This window comes from Myodes glareolus, chromosome 5, assembly GCF_982192425.1.
Source record: "Myodes glareolus chromosome 5, mMyoGla1.1, whole genome shotgun sequence".
NCBI lineage: Eukaryota > Metazoa > Chordata > Mammalia > Rodentia > Cricetidae > Myodes > Myodes glareolus.
In genome coordinates, this window is record NC_142030.1 from 65,372,203 (window position 1) to 65,385,099 (window position 12,897).

Below are 12,897 nucleotides of genomic sequence, written 5' to 3' on the forward strand. Positions count from 1 at the left end.
CATGAGAGAAATGACAGACAGAAAACAACCAGTTTCCACTGCCAGTAACCAGAACAGGGAATCTCTCCTCTGGTGGGTCAGCCTGTTGAACACCAGTTGTCACCTGTTGTATACCCCCATGGCAGCTCTCAGCATAGCACTAAATAGACTCAACAGGTTGTATTTATATATTTGCATATATATGTATATACACACACATATATGTAGATATATGCTTGTATATATGTCACAATAGTAATAAAACAAAAGAAAAGGCCATGGATCTTTGGGGGAGTTGGAGGGGAATGGAAGGGATTGGAGGTAAGAAAGGCAGCAAAACAATATATAGTCATGTTTTTAATTTTAACAATTTTCAAAAGGGAAGCATTGAGCAACAACAGCACCCTGTTCAAGATTGTTTGGTCTACCTGGGAAATCCCAATCACTGTGTGGAGTGTTTGCTGCTTTGTCCTTGGCATCTACTGCCAAGACTTTTCATCCAGACTTTTGAAGAGGCAATAGCAACCTTTTACAGTTCTTTTGTGTGCATAGCTTTCTCCCCAACATGTACACGAAACAGTCTGGGGGAGATTTTTTATGTCACCGCTCTACTCTGCTGCACTGAGAGTACCCAAACTGTCTGAGACTGGGTTGTGCTTTATTTCCTGGAGGAGAAGAAAGGTCATGGTATGGTCCAACTCTTCACTGAAGACCTAGATGAGAGGTCAAAACGTTGCTGAAATAGTAATTAAGATAGGCTCAACACATTCTCTGAAATCTGAGCCACATGTTCAGAGCAGCAGACTCATTCAGTGCAGGCCAAGGGAAGTGAGAACCCAAATAGCATCAACAGAGTGTATCTAGGGTTATATGGAAAAATACCTGTATCCAGCAGCAACTACTACCACCATGGCTTCTAAGGTCTTTCTGCTTAGCTTAGGAACTAACTGCTCAGTGCCTGTGTTAGCAATGGCTCTTTTAGTTGACCCTTTCCAATAAAAATATGAAACTACCCACTTGGCATGGGGTCTGACATGATTTGGATTTTGATAGCTGTAACTTATTTCTGTCCTGGTTGGGATTACTATTGCTGTGATGGAACTCTTTGACCAAAAGCAAATTGAGGGAGACAGAGTTTATTTTGCTAACACTTTCTCATCTGTCATCAAGGGAAGTTGGGACAGGATTTGAAAAAGGGCAGGGGTCTGAAGCCAGGAGCTGATGCACAGGATATAGAGGGTTGCTGCATACTGGCTTACTCCTCATGGCTTGCTTAGCCTCATTTTTAACAGATCCCAGTACTACCAGCCCAGGGATGGCACAATATACAATTGACTTGGCTTCCCCCATCAATCACTAATTAAGAAAATGCTCTAGAAGCATGCCTACAGTCAATGACAATGGAAGCTATTCAGAACAATATCTATCCAGAGGAAGTTTGGAGGAATGGAGTGAAACGCCACTTAATAAGAATGACACGTAGATAGATGTCCACTTGGTAGAAAGGTGTTCTCTGTACATATTTGTGGGTATACCAGACACACATAGTCCAGAAACTATTGGTCTTATGTAGTTCAGTTCTTCGACTCTAAACCATTGAAAGCATGACTAGAATCCTCATTATTTTCTGAATGTGGTTTTGGGCAGTACCTCAAGAACAGATACAGATATTTCCTTACTTACAAAGAGATAACAAAAAATACATTGAATATATCCATTCTAAGCCAACACAGTGGTCATGCTTATAATACCAACTTTTGGGAGATTGAGGCAGCAGGATTACAAGTTTAAAGCCCAGGTGGACTCCCTAGTAATAATTTCCTGCAAACAAAAACACACAGCAATCTAACATCATCTTTTTAAAGATAACTATAGAAAAAACTTTATTTGTCAATTCAGAAAAACCTTTTCTATTGTTGAAAGTCTGATTTAGTATAAACTCAGAGGTTACATACTTGGAGAAAGTGTACATAAAGTACAAATACAACAATGGCCCAGTAACTAAAACACATTATAAACTATCCAAAACCATCAAAAAATATAGTCAAATTATAACCCTACACCATCTTTTTAGCTACTTAGTCTTCTATAGGATGTTTGCTGTTTATCTTTGTAATTATGTTCGGAATATCACAGCCTGACATCAAGAGCAAGTTGTATATATCACTAATACTGTGTATCACTAGTCTAGAAAAAGAGCAAGCTTCACAATTTCAGACAAAATTGTTACTGAAACAACTACCAGTAGCCTTTGTACTGAAGTCTCAAAGAGTTGTGACTCAAACTGGTCTACAGACTGTCTTACAAAAATGAAAGTTCAACCAAAAAGACATGCATGACATTCTCTCTGTAGTTTAGCTGCATGGTTCTCCATGGAGAACCACCCCTAAGAATTTTTTAGAAATTAGTAAGGGATGCTTTGGTGTTACGGTCATTGGTAGTCTCTGTGGATGCGGTATATCCCTGTAGTTCATGGGTCATTCCATCAAATGTTTTCCTGTAATGCATCTTGAATATCCTTCCAGACACATGTGCAGGTATAAAACTCTTTTTTAATGGCTGTGCCTAGGTGCCAGTTCTATTCTAAATAGAAATTTCATGCAAAGTTTGTTTTTTGTTTTTCACATTTTTAGAATATTTGGTTACCATGTTATGAAAACAAAAGTCTCTTATGATTTGTTTACGGATTTTATCAAGAGTCATTTTCCATTTTGGAAAGTCGGACCATTGATGAAAATGTCCCTGGTATTTTAGTCATCCACACCACAGACTTCCAATAACTTACATTTTGAGAGTTTCTGGTTACGAGCTAAGTAATGCATGCTCAGATACTTTATTAACCCTTAAACGAAAGATCAATATTGTACAAAGAAAAATTCCCATACTACTCTTTGAATATTTTACACCTGTCTCTCTTCTTTTTTTCTGCTTTTCATTATGACACATTCCTACATGTAGATAATGTGTTTGGATCATAGTCACCTTGTTAATCTCTCTTTTCTGCTCCTACTCCCATGGATCCCTTCCCTCTTTCCAATCCTTCCTACTTTCATGTCTTTTAGATATTTTTGAGTAACCTAATGAGTTTCATTAGGGTGTTTTACAGGAACATTAGTGAAAGATTGTTTACAGTCGGATATGTCACCTCTGACCACAGCACTAAAGAAAATGCTTCTCCTTCCCTAACAGCCATTAACTGTGTATAAATCATCGAGGAGAGGTGGGGCTTTTGAACTCCTTCCCTATTTATGAAAGTATGCTTGTGTCTCCAATCTTGTGTGGGCAATTACAATTTGTGAGTTTGAGAGTGCAAAGAGCATGTCATGCCCAGAAGTCAGTGTTGTATACCATTTTCCTCTGACTCTTAATATTCTTTCTATCCCTTCTTCTGTGAAATCCCCTGAACCTTGGAAAGGGTAATGCTGCTGTCTCATTCATGACTGCCTTGAACCTCCATTTTGCAGACATGAGCCTCTGCAGTTACCATTACCCACTGCAAAAATGAACTTTCTGACAAAAGTTGACAACAACAGTGATTTATAGGCATAAATACAGTAGGAAATTTGACGGACACATCATACCCATTTAGCAAAACAACACTAAAAGCTTCCCTAATAAGGCCTATGACCTCTTATCCATTGAATTCCAACCAGTATTGTAAGGTTTACAGTATCATACCTGGATTATTTCCTCTTGTGAATTCACATGGTGAATCCAGTCAGAATGGGACTGGTTCCATTTATATCAACTATGTCACTATTCCTCCAGTGGACATTTCTTGTTTGGTCAGTCTGTCATTAATGTTACTCAGGGTCTATGGTCGAGTGAGACTGCTGCTGATAGTTTTCTCCCAGCAGCCTACATTGTCCTTTCTTGTAGCACGAATAATAAAAACCCAGAGACAGATATTGGGGTACAAACTGAAAATCAGGAAAGCAAAGCAGCGAAGCCATTAGAGAGCTCTTACCTCTAAGAAGTGATCAGATTGAAAGAGAACAAGTTCCTGTCTCATCCCACCTTTACATTCCTCTCAAGTGTTGGGGTTAAAGGTGTGTGACTCCCTAGTACTGGAATTAAAGGTCTGAGCTACCTCCACCTGGATTTGTTTCTGCATTGATCTTTTGTAGCCCAGGGTAGTCTTGAACTCACAGAGATCCATCTGCCTCTCTTTCCCAATTCCTGGGATTAAAGGTGTGTGGCACCACTACCTGGCCTCTAGTGGTTTAGTTTTACCTCTTGGTCTTCAGGCAAGCTTTATTTATAAAACATAAATAAAATATCACTATACCTTCCAGAACTATGAGGGTTAGCTAACAGGGAAGATGTGTCCACCCCAGGTTTAGCCTGATGCCCTGTGTCCAGAATATATATTCTGCAATAGGTTCTCTCCATCTAGTTCTTGTGGGTGACAAAAAGCAGTGCCACTAGCCTATATTTTTCTGGGATCCTCAGAGAGCTGCTTAAGTAGTCAATCATAGGAAGGTAGCCCACACCAGATGTTGGAATTTTTTATTTAATATATAATCCTCTGACATCTGAGAGCAGCTTATCTAAAAGTGCAGGGAACATTCATTTTATGTATTTTTAAATTTTTATATTTTAAAGTAGTTTATCAAGTACCAGATTTCCACATGGCATTTTATTACATTGTTAATTTTTATTGGGCTCCACTTTCCAACATTATCTGTGTTTCTTCTTTTTGGAAGCTTTCTGTGGACCCAGAATCTTTCTAACATTTTGATGTGTCTCAATTTTGACTTACTTGAGAAATTGTCTAAAGTCTATTGAACCTTGTGTCCAGTGAGGACTTCCTCTCCTTTCTCTTTCCATCTCCAGAGTCACATCTTGAGGAAATGGCAAGAAAGAGCATGTCTATCTTAGTAGACAAGGAAGGACAGAAATTTAAGTGTAAGAGTTAGCTAGTAATAAGCCTGAGCTATTGCCCAAGCATTTATAATTCATATTCAGCCTCTGAGTTGGTTATTTGGGATCTGGCTGGAGGGAGAACCAATATGGTGTACCAATGTGTGGTCAAAATTTCTACATAGGACCCAACAAAGCTTTAAACAAGGATTCTAAACACACAAAATGGAGTCAAACTCGGCTTCTTGTTACCTGCCTTTTTTCCCCAGTGGACTCTGTTTGCTAGCAGCTAGTAGAGGCAAATCTCCTTTAACAGAGATGGCTTCCTGACTAAGCACTATCAGCAAAACTGTAGAGTTCTTTTCAGAGGCCCTGCTACCAAACACTTAAATGGGGTTTATGAGTAGTGAATGGCACATTACTTGGTAGTATCATGGAACTAGAAACTCCCTACTCCCACTGCTACCTCCACCATGGCTCTCAGTACCAAGAAATGGGACAGATGCAGCTGCCAAATCTGCTGCTTTGGTACAAGCCATGCCACTTAGCAGTTAAAAACTCAAGTGGTCAGAAAAAGATGGAGATATGCAGTAAAGACAGATTCAGACAGAAAAAAATACCTCTAAGTGGGTTATAGAGAGTTTAAAAGCATAAATTGGCTAAGGAGAGAAAAGAAAAAGGGTAGAAAAAGTCCTTCAAAAAGAAATAAAGTAATAAAGATATAGTTACATAAAGATGGAAAATGCAGAGTTTAGACTATGTATGTTATTGTGTTGACTTTCAGTTTTGATTGTTAATGAAAAATAATAATTTCTGAGAGACATTTGATTATGAAAGCTGCTAGATTAAACCACCCTATATATTTTAAAACATCCTGACTTCAAAATTTAAGTCTAAAGAAATGTTCCTTTGGGAAGGAGATTCTGCTTTTATTTCCACAGGAAATGAAAGGCTCTGGACTCATTCTGGGTTAAGAAAAAATAGGTTTGATTGAGGAAGACCCCTGAAAATACTCTGATGGCAATGGATGGCCCACATGATCCACTGTTTCAGAACATCTCTGTTGCAGTTTCTTCTGAGTTCTCACTAAAAACAGCTTCAAGTCTTTTGGCTGCAATGATCCAGCTTCACAGAATACTCCAGTCAGGACTTGACCATAATCTTAAATTTTCTCAGGATCTCTCAAAGATTCTCAGTGCCCCTAACCAACAGAAAGTAGCTAGAGTACTACATCTGCATTACCCAAAATAAATTATAAATGTTTGTCATAGTTTAGGAAGGATTCGTTATAAGTTGTTATAAATAATGGTCAGACAAAAAGCTTACAAAGGAGATTAGAATCAGGAATCTTTTTCTGAAAAGAAAAAGGGAGATATAGAAGTGATAGGATAAAGGAATAGATTATTAAATTTACTTTAACCCAGAAAACAACTATCATTCTTACACATTTTACATTAGTATGGATTTTGGTTTAGTGATACAAATTTAAAGTTAATTTTGTTAAACTGTATGTATATTTCTACTCTTGTTTAGGGTATTATGTTTAAGAAGTTCACTTAAAACTAACAATAAAGAAATATAGATTAATATTAATCTATAATAGCAAATTATAGTCATGTTAGGTATGTTTTCAAGATCATACAGAGAGAGATATATTTCAGATAGATAGGCAATATTCAACAATCTTTAAACACTTCAAAGACCTATAGACTATGACATTTAAAATGTTTTAAGAACTTCAACTTTGCTTGACAGTGAGACATATCTGTTCCTGGCAGCACCAATTACTTCATAGAAGATGATAGGCATTGAAGAAACTCCATATGGAGTTTGCTTTCTTTATGGAAAAAGAAAGTTACATGGTCAAAGTAACTGCCATTGCCTTGATTACTGACAGTTACTGTTCAAACTGTACCAGCAGGATACAAGAAAGGCAACTGTTGAACTTTGCAAAGATAGGATAAGACAGTCCTTTAAAATACCCTGAATCACAGGAATGTTTATCAGATATGCTAGGCCTGCAGACCAGAGTTGGATACCGCAATGTTACAGATGGAACTGTGGGTGATTGTTCAGGCAGTGAGATATTCCTGTTGTTAGGCAATATTTCACCCTTCTGGCATCTTTTATGGAGTTTAAAACTGGATGTAGGTTTTCTTTAGTTATCATAAAAATAAATTAATTATAAAACTTCAGATTCACAAAGATAAGATCAATATTATTTTAATCTAATTTTGCCAAATACAAATAGACTAGAAAATGTACCTGTAACTCCTACTTGATTACTGCTTTTGTTGTATATCATATTACTATGTCAAAGTTAAAACCTTCCTTTTAAACTAGGCAAAAATGGGGAAATGTTGTAAAACAATCCTCCTGTATACTGTAAAGATTTGTTGCTTGATTTGGTTTAATAAAATGTTGATTAGTCAGTAGCCAGACAGGAAGTCTAGGCAGGGTGACCAAACTAAGGATAATGGAAGGAGAAGGGTAGAGAGAGTGTCACCAGCAAGATGCAGAGGTATCAGGAGATGAATGTGCCATGATAATAAAGGTACCACCACGAGGCAGAGTATAAATAGAAATATGGGTTAATTTAAGCATAAGAGTTAGCTAGTAATAAGTCTGATCTACTGGCTGAGCATTTATAATTTATATTTAGCCTCCAAGTCAGTTATTTAGGAGCTGATGGGCAGGAGAGAAACATCTGACTAAAGTCTCTGGTAACAAAAATGGAACTTGATAAATGTATCAATATCTTAGGATTTAGGTACAGTGCCAAATTAAACATTCCTCTTAAAAGTGTATGCGAGGGATACAGCCATCAAAGCTTCACCTGAGATTCTAACCTGAATCCTCTCCAGCCCTTAGGTTTACAAGTCTTGATGGGTGTTAGAGTTTATGGGAGGTAGAAAGTTGTTTGGAAGGGAATGGTGTAGCTTCTTTAGAGTCACCCATGCTCCTGTAACTAAACAGGATAAATTTGGTTTAGCATGGTGGACCTGGATGGAACTGGTACTTTATTCTATTGATGATCTGGGATGAGTAGATATTTGTTTATGTCTTGCAAGGAAAAGTTACCAAACAAGTACCTCAGCAGTTAGTTGATCGATTAAGTGAGATAATTTATGCAGGCTACATAGTAGATCTATAATGATGTTACATTGAGCAAGTAGCATATGCTCAGTAAATGCTGTTAGTCTTCATTTGAAAATAGAGATGGCAGCACTTACCTCACAACATTGTTGTGAAGATTAAATTAATTGACACATACACATAAATCCAAACAGTGCCTAATATATTTTAATAAGTTTTAGCTTTTATTATTGTTAATACTATTACCTTACATGTGAATTTATCAAAACTTTAAATTGAGGCACAGTACCAACTTAAAAAACCTTTCTTATTTAAATATTTTAATGACAAATACTCTCTTTTTAATATTTGATTTGGTAAATATGGAACAATGGCATATATGCACAGAACACCTTAAATAGCTAATCACTGAAACTCTCTACATACTATCTCTGTTTATACATATTAGTCTTTTAGTGCCATTATATTTGAATATGTATCTTTCTTTAAGAACTAAAATAAAGGCTGCAGGTGCTCACTGCTGATGTAACTTAGTTGGTATCTAAATAATTTTAGGAACTGGCCACTGACACACACACACACACACACACACACACAGAGAGAGAGAGAGAGAGAGAGAGAGAGAGAGAGAGAGAGAGAGAGAGAGAGAGAGAGAACTGGGGAGACAGAACCTTAGAAAAATATTGGATTGAAAAATTCTAGGATCTTAGGTGTGAGCTAATAGGGACTTCGTGGTCTTTTCCTTCAATCTCTTAATACAGATAGTTTCTAACTCATTAATGTGTCCAAGGTCAGGCAGCTACTATATGGCAGAGCAGGAGCATAGTCATTAGGTGGTGCTCATTTGGAATTTGGTTCTCTGGTTTACTGATTCTCTGGGTTGGTGAAGCTGTGACTGTAAGTCAGATATCTGTTCTAAGCAGTCTGCATTCACAGGGTCTCTGCAGAGTCTATGTCAGAATGTCAGGGGGAGTTGAGGCAAAGCAGGGCACCTGAGTGTGACTAAAGCGTGCCCCCCTTTTTTGGTCTTTGCCACCTGCAGGATGTTGAGAAAACATGGGTTCTACCACCGGCTCCATTTCCCCTCCCATTATTGAGGTGTAACTAAGATACATTAGCCTTTTCAGCGCACAAGCTCTGAGTTTTAATAAATGTATGCACTCAAGTCTCATCACTACATTCAAGATAGAGAAGAGGCCTTGACTCCCAACTGCTCTGCAGCCTTTGTATCCCTTTCTCCGTAACCCTCAGCTCCCAGCAACCACTTACCTCTTCTCTTTCTCCTGAGTCTTGCCTTCCAGAATCCTACAGTGTACATAGCCTGTTGAGTCTGGCTTCTTTCACTTGGCATAGTATAGTTGTGATTTGTCCTGAATGTGATTTTACAGTCAACATGTTTGTGTCTTAACCTTTTCATCCTCAGGGTCCTAATATGTAAAATGGGCACAAAGTGGGTAAGAAGAAAGAATACACACACATGTGGTTAGGTGGAAAAAGAAGCCACTTTTCAAATGTCATCACTTTTGTTTGGCTATCACCTGTTAAAGATGAAACGGTAGACCTATTGGCAGGACAAACCATGTAAAGCCTTTGTCTGGTGAGCTGAGAAGGACCCAACATTATTTTTGGAGTCTCCATCACCTAAGAGGCTCTAGACGCCAGTTCCAAGACTCAATTCCTATCAAAAGCACTTGCCCAATAGGAACTGTCACTGGAGGATATAGGCCTCTGGCATGCTGCCTCTGTCATACTACTTCCTGAGGATGCTGGAGAAGGTAACCTAAATGTGGAGTTCCTTGATCTATTTGCATGAAGGCAATTTTCAAAACAAAAATCATTTACATCACTGATACTTCATAAGTCATTGTATTGTGGGGGGGGGAAATAGGATTATTTAGTATACGGGGCACCTCACAGTTTTATGAGAAGATAGGGCTCAGAAGGTAAGGGAGGGAAGTGAGGTCTAGCTTAGCATTCCCATCTGAATGTTGTGGACTCTGAACTACAGAACAAGTATGGCTGAAAGACAATGCCTAGTTGCAAAAATTTGCCTAGATGTGAATGAAGCATGGCAGGGAGAAGTCGATCTTCAATTCTCCTGTCTGGTTTCATAACATTTGCCTGATAGACCAGTAAGACAGGCAAAGACAGGGGCACACACTGGGGGAAAAACAACAGCAGAGGAGGGTAAGGGGGCCAGGTGCTACTCTTGACCCTACTACTAATGTGCGCCTTTGCCTTATCTGTGAAAAAGAGGGCCTCCTAGCATGTCACCCCATCAGAAACCCCTGCTGCCCTATGAAGCATAGTGCCACTGACCCCCCAGCTTTGACCCCAGCTCTGAGTCTCGAAGTCAGAAGAGCAGAAAGCAACAATTTTCAACCTTCTAGTGAAGTCTTTCGGAGCCGCTCACTCTTTCCAGGACCAGCTGAAGAGGATTCCAATAAACATATTGCTGAAATGTTTGTTTCCGGGTGTCATTTTAGACTGCAAGTAGCTAAAACAGACCCAGCTCCTATATATAGACTCTGCATTTGGTTGTGCTCTAGGAGGCTTTTATTACTACGCTTCTTGGCCAGCTCCCAGCTGAGCCTTTCCCTCAGATTTTGGAATTAGGAAGTCAAAGAGGATCACTGACCATATTAAGGGTCTCTTTCTCTGTTAATGCTCCGGATGCCAGCTTAGATCGGCTCTTCTCTCTGCTCAGAGCCTCCTAGTATTAATGATGACACTGCTGATGGGAACAGACCAGCCCCACTGTGGCAGTGAATACAAGCTCCCCTGCCATCTGAAGGAAACAATTTGTGTCAAGATGAAGTATCGCACAGCCTAGTCTAGATAAGAGGACCCAGAACCCCTAGTGGATAGAACAAAGGGAGGGATTCCTAAAGGTGTTTTGTTTATTTTTCTTTTTTTTTTCCTATTTTTGTTTTGAGGGTGGGTATTGGAATTTTCCAGGGAGGGGGATTGGTATGCTAGGACCACAAAGGTGAAGAAAGGAAGCTGAGGTGGTGAAAAGCAAGGAGAAACTGTCAGCAGGAGTGGCATAGAAGGGCTTCTTTAAGGAGACAACATTGGACTCTGGTTTTTAAAAATGTGCCCTGTCCCTGAGACAGTCTCTCCACTGTGTGTCCTTTGTTTTCCCGGCCCCATTTTCCAGTGTCTTTCTTTACCTGCCTCTGGGGTCTTGCTGTGTTAATCCAGCATGGATCTAACTGCCTTTCTGGTCTCCATCTTTCATGTCCTCACCACCCCTCCCTCACTTTTCTCCTTCCCTGTTTCCTCCTTCCCTCTTGTGTTCCCCACTTCCCTCTCCCAGTCCTTCGTCCTCCCAGATTCCTCTTTTCCAACCCTCCTGCCCTCCCTCTTCCAGTTCACTTCTTTCTCCTTCTGCCCCCCCCTCCTCCTCACCTTCCCCCTTCCCTTTCCCCTTGCTTTCTTCTCTCCTTCCTTCTCCTCTTCTCTCTGGCCCCCTAACTGCCTTTCATTCTCTCTCCCCTCTCTCCTTCCCCATCTCCCCATCCCTTCTCCTTGCTCCTCTCCCTTCCCTTTCTTCCTCTTTCCCTGCTCTCCCTCTCTGTCCTCTCTCGTCCTCAAACATACAGCTCCAATTTCTTGCCTTCTAGATTTACCTGCAGAGCAAGACACCGCTCCTCTTGCAAGAACTGTTTAAGAAATCCATATCCTCTCCTTTCATTCCTTGGGCATTTCAGAAATGATATTCCTCCCCCAACTACCCCGTCAAAATAAAATGAATTCAGCCAGCCCCTGCTGTGTGTCCTTAGATTCATTCCCTGTAGCTTCGCTGGTTTGAAAGCCTGTACCCTAGAAGGGGCCTCCTGCATTTGCTGGCAACCCTGCTTGAGTCTGATCGCCACAGATAGTGCTTTGGAGTAAAAAAAAGGGGGGAAAAACCCTCTCGTTGGAGATTTCAAAACAGATTCTACCAGCTTTCAAATCTGTGCACTTTGCGGAGTGGCAGGGTTTGAGGGAGAGGGCTTGAAGACTTGGGGTGTGGGTGTCTTTCATAAACAAATAAGCAACAGAATTTATATATGTATAAATTTGGGCTTTCCTTTGGCATGTTTGGTGTCTGTCTCCCTGGCATCAAGGGTGGGTGCTGTGTAAGTCTGACTTCTCTCCCACTTTTGCTCCTGCTTGGGGTATGAGTGTCTGTGTGAGTGTGTGTGACGGAATTGAGGAGGGGGGTGGCTGTGTTTTTGATCCGATTCACTTGACAGATTATTTGAATCCAGCCCACCTTTCCGCACATGTCAAACAGATGGGATCATTGTTAAAAGCCTGGAGAGCCGGGCTGAGCGGTGGGTAAGGCAGGGAGGGGGAGGCAGGAGGGGCACCGAGGGGAAGGAGGGGGCACCTTCCAGGAGCTTTGTGTTTTCACACATTGGAACTGACAGGAGACCTTCTTCTTTGTGGGTGGGGGGGAGTGTTTGGGGGCATGGGGCTGATGAGGGGGGATGGAAAGGGAGAGAGGTGGGGTGTTGGTGGGCAGGGTTATGATGTCACAGCCAAAGTTACAACAGGAGGAAAACACAGAAATGGTTCAACATTTTTTTTTAAACTTTGGACTGCCAAGAGCTGAAGGAGAGTGGTGAGCAAAGGAATGGAGGGGGGAGAGAGAAACTGAACTGGAAGCTTGAGTTTTGTGTTGCCTCTTGAAACCTTATGAATGGATTACTAGCAGCTCAGAGCCAGGAGAGTCCTATAGGGGATGCAAGATCACCCACACACTCAAAGGGGGAGACAAGCAGGCGGAACCCTTCCCTGATGTGCTACCCCCCTTCCTGAAATGAATGGTAGGAGATGTTTTTCTGAGGATCCTTGGGGTGGCAAGGGGGGGATGACTCCTTTTCTTACCTGATTATCTTTTTTTCTCTTAAGCTAAGCTACCTCTTTCTGATATTCTCTCTCTCTCTCTCTCTCTCTCTCTCTCTCTCT